The sequence below is a fragment of the Ranitomeya imitator genome, chromosome 4 (assembly GCF_032444005.1).
Source record: "Ranitomeya imitator isolate aRanImi1 chromosome 4, aRanImi1.pri, whole genome shotgun sequence".
NCBI classification, from domain to species: Eukaryota; Metazoa; Chordata; class Amphibia; order Anura; family Dendrobatidae; genus Ranitomeya; species Ranitomeya imitator.
Genome location: NC_091285.1, coordinates 3,089,722 through 3,108,845, shown reverse-complemented (window position 1 = coordinate 3,108,845; position 19,124 = coordinate 3,089,722). Strand labels below are relative to the sequence as shown.

General features: G+C 48.9%; 1 protein-coding gene across 2 annotated transcripts in view; it reads right to left on the bottom strand.

Moving 5' to 3' along the window:
* LOC138674932 (solute carrier organic anion transporter family member 1B3-like) overlaps positions 1-4,320 on the bottom strand; it is a 78,178-nt gene extending 73,858 nt beyond the window's left edge. Inside the window, exon 1 of one of the 2 annotated variants that reach the window (XM_069762766.1) lies at positions 4,145-4,320. The gene's annotated coding sequence lies outside the window, so the exon portion shown is untranslated. The remainder of the gene's footprint in view (positions 1-4,144) is intronic. The other variant, XM_069762768.1, reaches the window with a different exon arrangement.
* Between the last annotated feature and the right edge of the window lie 14,804 nt (positions 4,321-19,124).

Genomic DNA, 19,124 nt, shown 5'->3' with positions numbered 1-19,124 from the left:
TCCTGTATATATACACTGCACAGTACCACTCCTCCTGTATATATACACTGCACAGTACCACTCCTCCTGTATATATACACTGCACAGTACCACTCCTTCTGTATATATACACTGCACAGTACCACTCCTCCTGTATATATACACTGCACAGTACCACTCCTCCTGTATATATACACTGCACAGTACCACTCCTCCTGTATATATATACTGCACAGTACCACTCCTCCTGTATATATACACTGCACAGTACCACTCCTCCTGTATATATACACTGCACAGTACCACTCCTCCTGTATATATACACTTCACAGTACCACTCCTCCTGTATATATACACTGCACAGTACCACTCCTCCTGTATATATACACTGCACAGCACCGCTCCTCCTGTATATATACACTGCACAGCACCGCTCCTCCTGTATATATACACTGCACAGCACCACTCCTCCTGTATATATACACTGCACAGTACCGCTCCTCCTGTCCTGTATATATACACTGCACAGTACCTCTCCTCCTGTATATATACACTACACAGTACCACTCCTCCTGTCCTGTATATATACACTGCACAGTACCTCTCCTCCTGTATATATACACTACACAGTACCACTCCTCCTGTCCTGTATATATACACTGCACAGTACCACTCCTAATGTATATATACACTGCACAGTACCTCTCCTCCGTTCCTGTATATATACACTGCACAGCACCACTCCTCCTGTATATATACACTGCACAGCACCACTCCTCCTGTATATATACACTGCACAGTACCTCTCCCCTGTATATAGACACTGCACAGTACCACTCCTCCTGTATATATACACTGCACAGCACCACTCCTCCTGTATATATACACTGCACAGTACCTCTCCTCCTGTATATATACACTGCACAGTACCACTCCTCCTGTATATATACACTGCACAGTACCACTCCTCCTGTATATATACACTGCACAGTACCACTCCTCCTGTATATATACACTGCACAGTACCACTCCTCCTGTATATATGCACTGCACAGTACCGCTCCTCCTGTATATATACACTGCACAGTACCACTCCTCCTGTCCTGTATATATACTGCACAGTACCACTCCTCCTGTCCTGTATATATACACTGCACAGTACCACTCCTCCTGTATATATACACTGCACAGCACCACTCCTCCTGTATATATACACTGCACAGTACCACTCCTAATGTATATATACACTGCACAGTACCTCTCCTCCTGTATATACACTGCACAGTACCTCTCCTCCGTTCCTGTATATATACACTGCACAGCACCACTCCTCCTGTATATATACACTGCACAGCACCACTCCTCCTGTATATATACACTGCACAGTACCTCTCCCCTGTATATAGACACTGCACAGTACCACTCCTCCTGTATATATACACTGCACAGCACCACTCCTCCTGTATATATACACTGCACAGTACCACTCCTCCTGTATATATACACTGCACAGTACCACTCCTCCTGTATATATACACTGCACAGTACCACTCCTCCTGTATATATACACTGCACAGTACCACTCCTCCTGTATATATACACTGCACAGTACCACTCCTCCTGTATATATACACTGCACAGTACCACTCCTCCTGTATATATGCACTGCACAGTACCGCTCCTCCTGTATATATACACTGCACAGTACCACTCTTCCTGTCCTGTATATACACTGCACAGTACCGCTCCTCCTGTATATATACACTGCACAGCACCGCTCCTCCTGTATATATACACTGCACAGTACCTCTCCTCCTGTATATATACACTGCACAGTACCTCTCCCCTGTATATATACACTGCACAGCACCACTCCTCCTGTATATATACACTGCACAGTACCACTCCTCCTGTATATATACACTGCACAGTACCACTCCTCCTGTATATATGCACTGCACAGTACCGCTCCTCCTGTATATATACACTGCACAGTACCACTCCTCCTGTCCTGTATATACACTGCACAGTACCGCTCCTCCTGTATATATACACTGCACAGTACCACTCCTCCTGTATATATACACTGCACAGTACCTCTCCTCCTGTATATATACACTGCACAGTACCGCTCCCCTGTATATATACACTGCACAGTACCACTCCTCCTGTATATATACACTGCACAGTACCACTCCTCCTGTCCTGTATATATGCACTGCACAGTACCACTCCTCCTGTCCTGTATATATACACTGCACAGTACCACTCCTCCTGTATATATACACTGCACAGCACCACTCCTCCTGTATATATACACTGCACAGTACCACTCCTAATGTATATATACACTGCACAGTACCTCTCCTCCTGTATATACACTGCACAGTACCTCTCCTCCGTTCCTGTATATATACACTGCACAGCACCACTCCTCCTGTATATATACACTGCACAGCACCACTCCTCCTGTATATATACACTGCACAGTACCTCTCCCCTGTATATATACACTGCACAGTACCACTCCTCCTGTATATATACACTGCACAGTACCACTCCTCCTGTATATATACACTGCACAGTACCACTCCTCCTGTATATATACACTGCACAGTACCACTCCTCCTGTATATATACACTGCACAGTACCACTCCTCCTGTATATATACACTGCACAGTACCACTCCTCCTGTATATATACACTGCACAGTACCACTCCTCCTGTATATATGCACTGCACAGTACCGCTCCTCCTGTATATATACACTGCACAGTACCACTCTTCCTGTCCTGTATATACACTGCACAGTACCGCTCCTCCTGTATATATACACTGCACAGCACCGCTCCTCCTGTATATATACACTGCACAGTACCTCTCCTCCTGTATATATACACTGCACAGTACCTCTCCCCTGTATATATACACTGCACAGCACCACTCCTCCTGTATATATACACTGCACAGTACCACTCCTCCTGTATATATACACTGCACAGTACCACTCCTCCTGTATATATGCACTGCACAGTACCGCTCCTCCTGTATATATACACTGCACAGTACCACTCCTCCTGTCCTGTATATACACTGCACAGTACCGCTCCTCCTGTATATATACACTGCACAGTACCACTCCTCCTGTATATATACACTGCACAGTACCACTCCTCCTGTATATATGCACTGCACAGTACCGCTCCTCCTGTATATATACACTGCACAGTACCACTCCTCCTGTCCTGTATATACACTGCACAGTACCGCTCCTCCTGTATATATACACTGCACAGTACCTCTCCTCCTGTATATATACACTGCACAGTACCGCTCCCCTGTATATATACACTGCACAGTACCACTCCTCCTGTATATATACACTGCACAGTACCACTCCTCCTGTCCTGTATATATGCACTGCACAGTACCACTCCTCCTGTATATATACACTGCACAGTACCGCTCCTCCTGTATATATACACTGCACAGTACCTCTCCTCCTGTATATATACACTGCACAGTACCGCTCCCCTGTATATATACACTGCACAGTACCACTCCTCCTGTATATATACACTGCACAGTACCACTCCTCCTGTCCTGTATATATACACTGCACAGTACCTCTCCCCTGTATATATACACTGCACAGTACCACTCCTCCTGTATATATACACTGCACAGTACCACTCCTCCTGTCCTGTATATATGCACTGCACAGTACCTCTCCCCTGTATATATACACTGCACAGTACCACTCCTCCTGTATATATACACTGCACAGTACCACTCCTCCTGTCCTGTATATATACACTGCACAGTACCGCTCCTCCTGTATATATACACTGCACAGTACCACTCTTCCTGTCCTGTATATACACTGCACAGTACCACTCCTCCTGTATATATACACTGCACAGTACCACTCTTCCTGTCCTGTATACACACTGCACAGTACCGCTCCTCCTGTATATATACACTGCACAGCACCGCTCCTCCTGTATATATACACTGCACAGCACCGCTCCTCATCGTCCTCTTGGTGGCGCCCCCTATGATGTGGTGTTAGCTCTTCCAGTTCCCTGTTTGTTGTGCTGGTTTTGACCCAGAACATACATTTTGTGCAGCCAATAAAAAGTGGAGAATACTGTAAAAATTCACCTTGTTCCGGCGGATTCATCGGCCTCTGCGCCTCGGACCGGGGACACTGGAAGGACATTTCTCAGGACGCCGTGTTCCCATGGAGTGAGATCTCAGCGGGGCACAGAGACCTCACTAATCCCAACACAAAGGCTCCGTGCTCTGACTGCGCCCGGCGGGACGTCTCCGCGACATTCCTGATCAGGGATAGCGCCCGGAGAATGCGTGAGGGAGAGACCATCCTGAGGGTGACAGACCCCAAAGGAGACAATGATAGCTTCCCTATTGCAGGCAGTCCTATGTAAATTCAATGCAGTCAGTGTAGAAAGAACATTTTATTAAAGATTTTGTAAATTATTAGAATTTTCAAGTTGCTCTAGTCAGTGAGAATTATCAATATATTATCTGTGGCATTACATAGGACTGCAGGTGACATCTACTACATTATCTGTACACAAGAGAGTTATCACTGTGTTATCTGTGGTGTTACATAGGACTGCAGGTAACATCTACTACATTATCTGTACTCAGAGAGTTATCACTGTGTTATCTGTGTTGTTACATAGGACTGCAGGTGACAACTACTACATTATCTGTACTCAGAGAGTTATCACTGTGTTATCTGTGTTGTTACATAGGACTGCAAGTCACATCTACTACATTATCTGCACTCAGAGAGTTATCACTGTGTTATCTGTGTTGTTACATAGGACTGCAGGTGACAACTACTACATTATCTGTACTCAAGAGAGTTATCACTGTTATCTGTGGTGTTACATAGGACTGTAGGTGCCATCTACTACATTATCTGTACTCAGAGTTATCACTCTGTTATCTGTGGTGTTACATAGGACTGCAGGTGACATCTACTACATTATCTGTACTCAGAGAGTTATCACTGTGTTATCTGTGGTGTTGCATAGGACTGCAGGTGACATCTACTACATTATCTGTACTCAGAGAGTTATCACTGTGTTATCTGTGGTGTTACATAGGACTGCAGGTGACATCTACTACATTATCTGTACTCAGAGAGTTATCACTGTTATCTGTGGTGTTGCATAGGACTGCAGGTGACATCTACCATATCCAACCGACCTGGAAGGACTGAGTTATCAGTCCACGAGGTGGACACCGGGAATCACGCCCCACTACGGCGAACACCCTATTGTATCTCCGATGAGGTGCAGCAGATTATGCGCCAGGAGATCGATGAGATCTTACAGCTGGAGGTGATTCAACGGTCAAAGAGCGCGTGGGCCTCACCTGTAGTTCTCGTGCCAAAGAAGGACCGGACCACCCAGTTCTGCGTGGACTACAGGGGGCTCAACGCCATTACAGCCTCTGACTCGCACCCAATGCTGCGCATCGAGGAGCTGCTTGAGAAGTTAGCTGGCGCAAAATATCTGTCCTTAATGGATCTGAGTCGAGGATACTGGCAGATTCCCCTGAGCCCCGAGGCGCAGGAGAAGTCCGCCTTTATCACACCCTTCGGACTGTATGAGTCCACGGTCATGCCGTTTGGCATGAAGAATGCCCCTGCCACTTTCCAGCGGATGGTCAACCACCTGCTTCAGGGACTGGAGAAGTATGCTGTGGCGTACTTGGATGACATTGCCATCTTCAGTTCCACCTGGGATAAACACCTGCAGCATCTCGAGGAGGTGCTCAGGCGACTTCACTGAGCCGGTCTGACCATCAAGTCGGGAAAGTGCCAGATGGGCAGGAGAGAGGTCCACTACCTGGGGCACTGGGTAGGTGGGAACTCCATAAAGCCAGAGCCGGGGAAAGTGGATGCGATCGTGTCCTGGCCAACACCCAGGACCAAGAAACAGGTGATGTCCTTCCTGGGCACTGCAGGGTACTATAGACGCTTCGTACAGCACTATAGTAGCCTGGCAAAACCCTTGACGGACCTTACCAGGAAGAAGCTACCCCAAAGAGTCGACTGGACCGATGGCTGTGAGGGGGCCTTCGAAGCTTTGAAAACAGCTTTGTGCAACGCCACTGTGTTGAAAGCAGTCGACAGCAGTCGACCATTCTTGGTGCAGATGGATGCCAGTGAGTTTGGCCTCGGTGATGTGCTCAGCCAGGTCGACTCAGGGAACCATGAGCACCCCGTGTTGCACCTGAGCCGGAAGCTACTGCCGAGGGAAGTGGCCTATTCCACCATCGAGAAGGAGTGCCTGGCCATAGTTTGGGCCCTGCAATGTTTGCAGTCCTACCTGTACAGTCGCACCTTTACTGTGGTGACCGACCACAACCCTCTGTGCTGGCTACAAGCCATGTATGGAACCAACGGAAGGTTGTTATGCTGGAGCCTTGCCCTCCAGCAGAACGATTTTACAATCAAACACAAAATAGGCAGGAAACATGGCAATGCAGATGGATTGTCCCACCTGACGAGGTGCGCATGGCGGATTACCGAGAGGCCCTGCCTCCGTAGAGCAGTCCAAAAGGGGGAGGTGTCAGGAAAATGAGGTATTTGATTGTCTATGATCACGCTCACTGAGCTCTGCTACATCCCTTAAAGCTGAGCACAGACACACTGTGGGCCATTCCGACCCCCCTCTTCACTTTGCAGAAAAAAGGCTCCTTCCCTGTCTTGGCCTGCAGTCAACTCCCTCCCCCCTGAATACAGCTGTAACTTGAAACTCCAGTGTGGGACTCTGTCCCCCTCCTCCTTCTTGAAGGCAGGAGTGTGTAGGAATCCTTTTGTCTGAAATACCATGTGCTACCTTGTTCATGTACAACCTTTATAGTAAGGCATAACTTGACCCCAATTAGTGACAGAGTTATGCAAGTTACATATTTGGCTCCTGCGTTGGTTGGGCCATCATCCAGTGTGTTTCCCAATTTTCTGTACCCTTGGTATCTGAGAAATGAATTACTGTTTACTCGCTGTGCGTAGCCAGGTTGTGTGTGTTCTTAATAGAATGCTAGTCGCAAAACAAGATCAATGGAAATTTCGTCATTGCTATACGAGGTTGCATCCTGGAGCTACAGTGGATATGAATGTTCCCTAACTCTGAGTCCCTCTGAGAAAGTAGGAGTGCATTTCATAGCTCTGCCCACTCAGTGATGTCACGACCTAATGGTATAAGACCCTGAGAGCTCAGTACTCACTAGCCTTTGATCAGGAAGCTAGCTGAGAGATGCTCATAAATGCATTTTGATGTCGCCTCTCCCCTGAGCTACATGGTTTGCCATGATCTGAAATGATATGAGAGAAATTTAAGTGTTCTTTTCAATTTTAATCCCATTTTATTTGTAAATTTATTGCACGTATGATTTGTCTTCTTTATAATATCTTTTTATACTTTGCCTACCTTTTTTGGGAGTAAAGTATAAAATTACTAGCTTGTCTCTCCATGCTCTATAACGAGCTGTCGCGTCCTCTGAGGTGAATTACGCTACTGATTTTGGGTTGGCTCCGGACCCATTAATCCTTTGAAAATTGGAGCTTGTAGCAGCACACCTTGTACTGTGCAATTCGGCGTCTTTGCAGTGGCCTGCGGCGTTGTTAATTATTGTTCCCGCCTGTGTGGGAGGAGTTATATTGCCCTCGCTGCAGCGCGCCCAATAGCCAGTACATAGCAGGCAGCCCTTCTGGTGACTAATTACCCTAGTTGCAGTACCCTGACTGACCTGAGGGTAAGGGGGCGCCAGAGAGCTGCAAGTTTCAAACCGGAACTGGGAAGTGGGATATAGATAAATCCCCTTCAGAAGGAACCAGGGGCAACCAAACAATCCCGGTTTGTGACAAATTGGTGTGAGTAGTGGGGATGATAAAGGTATCCTCCCCATGAACCGTGACATAGTGTTGGGATCCCCGACATATACTGGGGGATCCATGACATATAGGCCTCAGGTGACATCTACTACATTATCTTCTCAGAGAGTTATCACTGTGTTATCTGTGGTGTTACATAGGACTTGACCACCTATCACAAAGATGGAGAGTCGTGCGGCAGGGAGAAGGCTGACTTCACTCCCTGAGGAATGAGGACGGAGCCTGAAATATAACTTACAGGCTTCCTTAAAAACCATAAATGTATCTCTCCCTCCAAAGATCCTGTATCGGAGGGAAATCTTAGGTTCCACTTGAGCCTGGGCATGAGCCGAGACCAAGCTGAAGCTGCTGCACCACCTGTGCCCACAACTCTGTATCCTCATCCGTGAGGGTCTGGATCAGGCATGCGAAAGCTTCACCTTGAGCCACAAGGTCTCCGGAAAATGGTACAGTTGGTAATAAAGTCACATCCGAACACGGGTAAGTCTGGCAGGCAACATAGCATACACTGATCAGATGGAAAAGGGAGAGGAAAGCTCTAACGTTGGGGAGCGAGGGATGGGACAGCTCCTGACATCAATCCTTCCCTGTCCCTAAGCTCCCCTAATGCCCTATGCGGGTCCTTCCCCCTGCCGCAGTCATGTACCTAGTCCCTGAATGTCACCTCAATATACCCTGGCTAGTGCACTGGCAGGCAAGGACTCTAGCCTCACCACTGCAGATGGTGTAAACACAGTGGAAGCAACAAACATGGGACAAACAAAGAAAAAGGAACAAAATATTCAGCTTAAGGCTCCGCTGCTAAGCTCCACAGCAGCAGAGAAAGAGGAACTAGAAGTCTGAACTCCCATAACAGCAGCATCACCGTCACAGGAGAGCTCCTCACCCCTGGCTGGTCTGCCTCGAAGAATTCTATAACCAATGATCAGGGGATGGGTAATGTGACTATTTAAAGGAAGGAGGGAGCGGTTACCAACCAACCTCAGACGACCAGCCGATAAAAAGCTGCCAGCAAGAGACTGACATTAAGGCCGGTGTCACACTGGTGTTCTAAACGGCCGAGTGCAATGCGATAAAAAATCGCATTGCACTCGGACCAATGTTAAGCTATGGGGCAGCTCCCAGCAGCCGATTTTTTTGTCAGCCATTTTCCTCGGTCCGAGACAATCGCAGCATGCTCGCTCGCACCCATATAAGCCTAGGAGTGTGAGTGAGACAGATATCATCCGAGTGCTGTGCAGTATAATCGGACCCCAGCAATGGGGGAGATGGAGAAATTCATTTCTCCGCCTCCTCCGCAGCTGTGCTCCGATCCTCCCGGTGCGAGAGAATTGGAGCACAGACGCATGACTGCGAGCAGGAGCCGAGTGTCATTAGCATATCGCATCTGATGTTCTCGCATCCGATGCAATACGCCAGTGTGACGCCGGCCTAAGTCTTGTCAGACCAAAAAGGAAAAACAACATTTAAATTTCAGTGGGACCAGAGCTGCCAAAGATCCCATAATGAATAATGACAACCATCCTGCTGTGGCTGACACAAGTGATGTGTACCTGCACAGTAGATTTTACTCATTTGCTACATGTGTAACTGAGGGTCTTGCGTGCACCCCTGGCGTGCCCAGGAGCTCAGTGTAAAGGTCCACCCCCAATTAAAAACCTCCTCACGTCCCCGTATGTTGTCTGGCAGCACTGGCTGTGGAGCACTCCCTGATGTGAATCTTCAGCCCGTCACACACTGGCACTGCGGGAGCTGAGAGCACACACTGCGTCAGGCCGGGGTCACACTGCGTGGAATACGGGTGGATGCGATGCGAGAAAACATCGCAGCTCTCGGACCAGTGTTACTCTATAGGGCAGCTCACATCACCGTTTATTTTCTCAGCGGTATTCGGACTGTGTGTAAAATCGTAGCATGCTGCGACTGTCACCAAGACTCGGCCAAGACTCGCCAATGCAAGAATATTGGCGCGAGCAAAACTCGGACACCACACGGGCCATGCGAGTGCCGTCTGATTTTTACCCACCGATGTCCTTTGGAAAGCCGACAATTCATGTGTCACATACACAACCTATACACACAAGATACAGTTGGATCACCTAGGAACAATATAAAACTATAAAAGATTTTTTAAAAATAAGATTAATATATTAATAGTAGTGATTGCCCTAGGTGTTAAAACAAGAAAGAAAAGTGGAAACCACTCATAACCAGAAACAAACCCAAACACCAGTATTATGGATGCACCAGGGAGACCAAACTGGATTATAAAATAATATCTTTAATAACTAATAGTAGCAATACAGAAAAAAATAATTTTTAAAATAAAACAAACTGTTGTGCGAATCAGGACAGTATGTATAATAAAAGTAAACCCATGAACACAATTCCTATAAGTGCCACCAATGGGTATGTGCAAGGTAATGATTCCCCTTTACGGAATATAGGCAATTCCCTGAAATTCTTGTGTCATTGTGCCAGAAAAAAGTTTAAAAATATATATATATAACAAATATAAAAAACAAAAAATATACAAAAACAATATATAAACAATGTAAATAGCAATGGGTGGAGGTCACACAAAAAAGCCGTGCAAAATTGCATAAAGTAATATAAAGTGCTTAAGTGTGGAAATAGATTCAGGGAGGAATCCTCACATGTGCATAGCGAAATCCGCGAGAGCTGTGCGAAATCCGTGAGAGGTGGGTGAAATCGCCGAGAGCTGTGTGAATGCAGCGCCCCAGAGACCTGGTCGTTGCAGTATGGCACTCTGCCGCTAAGGAGAGCAGCGGTACGTCTGATGGCACTAAGGAATTCTCCTGACCAGGTATCACCAGAACACATTACACTTCACACTCCGGCCACAAGGGGCAGAAAAAGGCTTTATTTATTGGGCCACTCCTCACACTGGTAAAACTAGGGGCTGGGGAAGAAGTTAGTCAGAAGCTGACTGGGTTAGATTCAGGCAACATCCCGTGGCAGGGGGTGTTGCAGGGAGAAGGCACAGGGGGGTCCCTGTCAGGCGTGGGAACCTGGCAGGTGCCTAGCGACAGAACAGAAAGTAACGGAACCGCGCCTGCACACCCCGCGGCGGTATCCAAGAGAGAGACACGAAGGGAAGGATATTGTGGAACAGTGTAAACGAGATCAAGTACAAAGGAGAGCCAGTAGGAGTCGTGCCGCAAGAGAGAGGCAACATCTTACTGAGGCGCGTAGTCGGTGGCCGGAACACCGCAGGAGTAACTGACTTCAGGCCTTACTTCAAACTCCGCTGGACAGTTAATTATAGGTCGACTGTCTACCTTAAATTTCCTAAGAAGACATAGGGGGCAACATTGGGAGAGGGGCGTCTCTAGGGTCCAGGAAGACCTCCAAGCCTTCCCGTCATACGGGTGCGTCCTAGCCATAACATACTGGGGGACGAGAAACTAGTAACATCTGGAACTAAAGAGAGAGAGAGCTGTAGAGAACGAACGAGAGCAGCAGTTGTGAGGACTATTCCAAATGCTCAGCAGGGTAGGACTACAACACACAGGCGCTATTGGTAGGCAACGAATTCCATCTGCGAAGGAAACTCAGGATGTGCCATCGGACCGGCCGGGCTCTGAGAGCCCTGTTAAACGTGCTCTGGATTGAGGATCCTGAAGTCTTCAGTAAAGATGTAAAGAGACTGCAACCTTGTGTCCTCGTTATTGACTGCACCTCACACCATCACCATCCACCTTACTGGGAAGCCCTGGGGACACACTTCACCTGTGGGAAGGTATACCATCCAGCTGCCATTTCATCACTCCAGCGGACCCCACAGCAGCATCGGTCACCCTGACCGAACACCACAGGTGGCGTCACGAACCCATGACAGACTGTACCACCACCTTCATTGGACGCCCCTTAGCAGGGTCACGGACCGGGTCTAGCCACCGTGACAGCCTCAGAACCGAACCAGAGAGGCCCGGTACCGAGAACCCGTGGCCCTGTGTCTGGGGGCGATCCATGAAATTACTGAGAGCTGTGCGAACTCCGCGAGAGCTGGGTGAAATCCCTGAGAGCTGTGTGAAATCCCCGAGAGCTGTGTGAAATCCCCGAGAGCTGGGTGAAATCCCTGAGAGCTGGGTGAAATCCCTGAGAGCTGGGTGAAATCCCCGAGAGCTGGGTGAAATCCCCAAGAGCTGTGTGAAATCCCCGAGAGCTGGGTGAAATCCCCGAGAGCTGTGTGAAATCCCGAGAGCTGTGTGAAATCCCTGAGAGCTGGGTGAAATCCCCGAGAGCTGTGCGAAATCCGCGAGAGCTGGGTGAAATCCCCGAGAGCTGTGTGAAATCCCGAGAGCTGGGTGAAATCCCCGAGAGCTGTGTGAAATCCCTGAGAGCTGTGTGAAATCCCCGAGAGCTGTGTGAAATCCCCGAGAGCTGTGTGAAATCCTGAGAGCTGGGTGAAATCCCTGAGAGCTGGGTGAAATCCCCGAGAGCTGTGTGAAATCCCCGAGAGCTGGGTGAAATCCCCGAGAGCTGTGTGAAATCCCTGAGAGCTGGGTGAAATCCCTGAGAGCTGGGTGAAATCCCCGAGAGCTGGGTGAAATCCCCGAGAGCTGTGTGAAATCCCCGAGAGCTGGGTGAAATCCCTGAGAGCTGTGTGAAATCCCCGAGAGCTGGGTGAAATCCCCGAGAGCTGTGTGAAATCCCCGAGAGCTGTGTGAAATCCCCGAGAGCTGTGTGAAATCCCGAGAGCTGGGTGAAATCCCCGAGAGCTGGGTGAAATCCCTGAGAGCTGGGTGAAATCCCTGAGAACTGTGAGACATCCCTGAGAGCTGTGTGAAATCCCCGAGAGCTGTGTGAAATCCCTGAGAGCTGGGTGAAATCCCCGAGAGCTGTGTGAAATCCCCGAGAGCTGGGTGAAATCCCTGAGAGCTGGGTGAAATCCCCGAGAGCTGTGTGAAATCCCCGAGAGCTGTGTGAAATCCCCGAGAGCTGTGTGAAATCCCGAGAGCTGGGTGAAATCCCCGAGAGCTGGGTGAAATCCCTGAGAGCTGGGTGAATTCCCTGAGAGCTGTGAGACATCCCTGAGAGCTGTGTGAAATCCCCGAGAGCTGTGTGAAATCCCGAGAGCTGGGTGAAATCCCCGAGAGCTGTGTGAAATCCCCGAGAGCTGGGTGAAATCCCCAAGAGCTGTGTGAAATCCCGAGAGCTGGGTGAAATCCCCGAGAGCTGTGTGAAATCCCCGAGAGCTGCGTGAAAACCCCGAGAGCTGTGTGAAATCCCTGAGAGCTGGGTGAAATCCTGAGAGCTGTGTGAAATCCCCGAGAGCTGCGTGAAATCCCCGAGAGCTGGATGAAATCCCCGAGAGCTGGGTGAAATCCCCAAGAGCTGTGTGAAATCCCTGAGAGCTGGGTGAAATCCCGAGAGCTGCGTGAAATCCCCGAGAGCTGCGTGAAATCCCCGAGAGCTGGATGAAATCCCCGAGAGCTGGGTGAAATCCCTGAGAGATGTGTGAAATCCCTGAGAGCTGGGTGAAATCCCTGAGAGCTGGGTGAAATCCCTGAGAGCTGGGTGAAATCCCCGAGAGCTGCGTGAAATCCCCGAGAGCTGTGTGAAATCCCTGAGAGCTGTGTGAAATCCCTGAGAGCTGTGAGAAATCCCTGAGAGCTGTGAGACATCCCTGAGAGCTGGGTGAAATCCCTGAGAGCTGGGTGAAATCCCTGAGAGCTGGGTGAAATCCCCGAGAGCTGTGTGAAATCCCCTAGAGCTGGGTGAAATCCTCGAGAGCTGTGTGAAATCCCCGAGAGCTGGATGAAATCCCTGAGAGCTGTGTGAAATCCCTGAGAGCTGGGTGAAATCCCCGAGAGCTGGGTGAAATCCCCGAGAGCTGGGTGAAGTCCCTGAGAGCTGTGTGACATCCCTGAGAGCTGGGTGAAATCCCTGAGAGCTGGGTGAAATCCCCGAGAGCTGTGTGAAATCCCCGAGAGCTGTGTGAAATCCCCGAGAGCTGGGTGAAATCCCCGAGAGCTGTGTGAAATCCCGAGAGCTGGGTGAAATCCCCGAGAGCTGTGTGAAATCCCCGAGAGCTGGATGAAATCCCTGAGAGCTGTGTGACATCCCTGAGAGCTGGGTGAAATCCCTGAGAGCTGTGTGAAATCCCCGAGAGCTGGATGAAATCCCCGAGAGCTGCGTGAAATCCCCGAGAGCTGGATGAAATCCCCGAGAGCTTGGTGAAATCCCCGAAAGCTGGGTTAAATCCCCGAGAGCTGTGTGAAATCCCGAGAGCTGGGTGAAATCCCCGAGAGCTGGGTGAAATCCCCGAGAGCTGTGTGAAATCCCCGAGAGCTGGGTGAAATCCCCGAGAGCTGGGTGAAATCCCTGAGAGCTGTGTGAAATCCCTGAGAGATGTGTGAAATCCCTGAGAGCTGGGTGAAATCCCTGAGAGCTGTGTGACATCCCTGAGAGCTGGGTGAAATCCCTGAGAGCTGGGTGAAATCCCCGAGAGCTGCGTGAAATCCCCGAGAGCTGTGTGAAATCCCTGAGAGCTGTGAGACATCCCTGAGAGCTGGGTGAAATCCCTGAGAGCTGGGTGAAATCCCTGAGAGCTGGGTGAAATCCCCGAGAGCTGGGTGAAATCCCTGAGAGCTGGGTGAAATCCCCGAGAGCTGTGTGAAATCCCCAAGAGTTGTGCGAAATCCCCGAAAGCTGTGTGAAATCCCCGAGAGCTGGGTGAAATCCCCGAGAGCTGGGTGAAATCCCCAAGAGCTGGATGAAATCCCCGAGAGCTGTGTGAAATCCCCGAGAGCTGGGTGAAATCCTGAGAGATGTGTGAAATCCCCGAGAGCTGTGTGAAATCCCCGAGAACTGGGTGAAATCCCCGAGAGCTGGATGAAATCCCCATGAGCTGGGTGAAATCCCCGAGAGCTGGGTGAAATCCCTGAGAGCTGGGTGAAATCCCCGAGAGCTGTGTGAAATCCCCTAGAGCTGGGTGAAATCCCCGAGAGCTGTGTGAAATCCCCGAGAGCTGGATGAAATCCCTGAGAGCTGTGTGAAATCCCTGAGAGCTGGGTGAAATCCCCGAGAGCTGGGTGAAATCCCCGAGAGCTGGGTGAAGTCCCTGAGAGCTGTGTGACATCCCTGAGAGCTGGGTGAAATCCCTGAGAGCTGGGTGAAATCCCCGAGAGCTGTGTGAAATCCCCAAGAGCTGTGTGAAATCCCCGAGAGCTGGGTGAAATCCCCGAGAGCTGTGTGAAATCCCCGAGAGCTGGGTGAAATCCCCGAGAGCTGTGTGAAATCCCCGAGAGCTGGATGAAATCCCTGAGAGCTGTGTGACATCCCTGAGAGCTGGGTGAAATCCCTGAGAGCTGTGTGAAATCCCCGAGAGCTGGATGAAATCCCCGAGAGCTGCGTGAAATCCCCGAGAGCTGGATGAAATCCCCGAGAGCTTGGTGAAATCCCCGAGAGCTGGGTGAAATCCCTGAGAGCTGGGTGAAATCCCTGAGAGCTGGGTGAAATCCCCGAGAGCTGGGTGAAATCCCTGAGAGCTGGGTGAAATCCCCGAGAGCTGTGTGAAATCTCCCCGAGAGCTGGGTGAAATCCCCAAGAGCTGGATGAAATCCCCGAGAGCTGTGTGAAATCCCCGAGAGCTGGGTGAAATCCTGAGAGATGTGCGAAATCCCCGAGAGCTGTGTGAAATCCCCGAGAACTGGGTGAAATCCCCGAGAGCTGGATGAAATCCCCATGAGCTGGGTGAAATCCCCGAGAGCTGGGTGAAATCCCCGAGAGCTGGGTGAAATCCCCGAGAGCTGGGTGAAATCCCCGAGAGCTGGGTGAAATCCCCGAGAGCAATTTACTTAATCTCAAATTCTTATACACCTGTTGGTGCCTGGTGCTTATTGCGATCCCACTCAGTATTGGCTTACCTCTGTCACATCCTTGTATTTTATGTAATTGTTTACAATAAAGCTTTGATATCTTTTTATCTATTGATTCTTGGTGGTGCTTGTTCTCTATATGAGTTTCATGTGTCACATACAGTAAAATCACACTGACAGGTTAGAATATAATAAAATGAATAGATATTTACACATAGAATACATAGATATACAGATGTCATGTATTTATATTACGTAGATAGCGTCAGGAATATGATGTTTTTGCTTCTATATTATCACGCACACTGAGCTCTGCTACATCCATTAGGTCTCTGTACAGACACACGCCGTGGGCTTTCTGACCCCCCTCTTCCCCAGCTGCCTGTGGGTGAATACACTTCTCTGCCTGCCAGCTCTGTGTAATTCTAAACCATTCCCTCTCCCTCCTGCATGCAGCTGCGAAACCAAAAGTGAAGAGTAGCAACACATGGCAATCCCTTTGTTTAGCTACAGTGTTTTTTTAAGACCAAATTATATCAACACAGGATACTCGCAGAAATAGGCAGTTCATATTTCTGGAAACCACAGGGACAGGGTTTGAGGAGCTCAGCACTTAGCAGAAATTGAGAAATGCATTACTGCTTAACCAAGGCTCATAGCCAAGCCGTGTATGGACTTAAATGAACCCACATGTCATGCTGAGCATAATGATAATTTTGTCTTCCCTCTAAGAGGTTCACCCTAAGAGAAATGGGTAATAGCAGGATTTCATGTCTTCCAGAAAGGGGAGTATTCAGCCCACTCAGTGAGGTTAGCACAGGGGGATTGCCTTGGTTTTGGGCACAGGTAAGATAGAGGGAGGTCATTTTGCACTAGTTCTTGCCCAGGGAGCCAGCTAAAGAGAGGCTAATGCACAGGACAAATCCGCTGCCACCAGCTCCGATTTCTTAATTAATAACGGGTCTAGAGCCAACCCAAATTAGTATCGTAATTCACTTCAGAGGATGTGACAGTATGTTATAGAGCAAAGAGAAACAAAGCTAGTAATTTTATATTTTACTCCAAAAAGGTTGACAGTGTTTACAGAAGTATAAAAAGATATTATAAAAGTAGACAAGTATCCTATGTGCAGTACAATTACAAATAGAATGATATTAAAGTTGAAAAACACTTACAGTTCATTCATATCATGGCTGACCATGCGGCTCGGGGGAGGGGGGAGATACATCCAGATGCATTACAGATCTGTCTTGCAGCTAGACCCGGGACAAAAGACTAGTGAAGGCTGATGTCTCACTTTCTTATCTCCATGCCCAAAACCAAGGCACTCCCCCTGTGGTGACCTCACTCAGATGCTGAATACTCCCCTTTCTTAGAGTTAGGACAAGCCATTTCTATACATAGCTCACTGCATGAACCTCGTAGAAGAATGACACAATGATCATGATGCTCACCACTTCATGGGGGTTCTTAGAAGTATAAACATGGCATAGATATATGACCCGCTTATGGAGAAATTCATTCCTCACATTTCGTTGGGTTCAGATCATAGCGATTTCAGTGAATTATAGATCTCTCGGTGGACATTTGGAATATGTAACCCTTATATCGCTATCCCTCATCAATGCCATTATACATAACTTTTCAAGAACAAAAGAGTCCCATGCGGTTTAAAAATTGCTGTACCAGTTATAGCTGGTATCAGGAGGGAGGGGGGATGAGGGGTTTTGAACGAAGACTGGCTTTCCCAGCTCAGAGCCATAAAAATTCCTCAGCGATTTCAGTGGATGTTGCTGGCACACTGGTCTCACATTTCAGCTATAAAGCAGGGGGAAGGGAGGAAGAGTGGCTTAGAATACCAGCCTTGTGCTGGCAGGCAGAGGAAACTGCAGCTGATAGCCCTGTATGTGTAATTGAAGTAATCAGAACTTCTTCCTATTACCTGACAATGATGATAATCCATTTGTCCCATGACGGGTCTAGCTTTGCTACATCGAGATGGCAGGCTGCATGGTTGCATGATGCGACCATACAGCCTGTTATCCAGCAGAGACACTGAGCAGCATGTGCTCAATGTCTGTGTGAACTATTCCCTGTCTGAGGGCACCGCGAGCGTGTGAAAGTTCTCCTGCTTGTAGTGCCGTCACATAGGTGAAGTAAGTTCATTGACTGTAAACTCGCAGGACCTGTCTAAGACAAGTAATAGGACTTCACAGGTTAACAGTGAGGGGGGCAATGAGGTGGGCAGTGACAGTGAGGCGACCAGTGAAGGGCGACAGTGAAGGGAACAATGAGGTGGATTGTGAGGGGAACAATGAGGCGGACAGTGAGGAGGACCATGAGACCGACACTGATGGGACAATGAGGTGGGCAGTGACAGTGAGGAGACCAGAGGGGGGACAGTGAAGAGGACAATGAGGCGGACTGTTAGGGGGACAATGAGGCTGACAGTGGGGGATAGTAAAGTGGCCAGTGAGGGGGACAGTTGCAGATAAATGTCTAGATTTTGGGGAATTTTCTTTTAATTTAAAAAATTGTTTCCCTCTTCACACAGAGGATTACACAAGAAATGCAAAACCACAGTTTTCGTTTCTGACCAGCAGCGAGTGTCTCTGACTGACCCTGATCTCAGTTGTTTTCTGTGTCTTGCTGCTGCTTTCTAGTGCATTAAGAGCAAAGAAAGATGTGTAACTGTAATACAACTGCAGGTCCACCATCACTGACCCATTGCTGTTCCGGCACTGCTGCCGCTTGCACCTCTCCTGTCTCTCTCCCCGTATTATTCCCAGACTACTACTCTCATCTTCTTCAGAGCTGCAGTTGCCTGGAGTCCTTGTCCAATACAACAGGGCTTTCTGGCCCGACCACCTGCTGAGCTGTGTCGTCCTCTTTCTGTCCCGAGAATCGTAAATTATTCACATTCACCATGTTATTTGCTCATCTGTACAGAATGACATCATGACAGATAAGGTCCCCAGCCGAGATGTCAGAGCACTGAGACGATAAATCCGGACTCGGACCTGATAGCTCTGCAGTAAGTGATCAGTCTGTAGACATGAGATGCTAATCAGGAGCTCGGCGATGGCGGCTGCGGGGTCGGGGAGCAGTGCCAGGTGTGCGGCACTCTGGACTCGTGTCACTGTGTGCTTATGATAGCGCGGCGTGTGGCGGTGAGAGGTCGGCACCTCGCGGGGACAGGTCGCCATGTTGGACCTTGTTTCCTTAGATGACAGAAGCATTTAAAGTGGCAGAACGTCCCGGACAAGGAGGTCACTGGTGGTTGTGCCCCGGTAACAGCAGCCTAGAGGCCCCTTAGTGGGGTCGGCACAAATGCTCTGCAGGCGGTGAGATAGGGCGATGA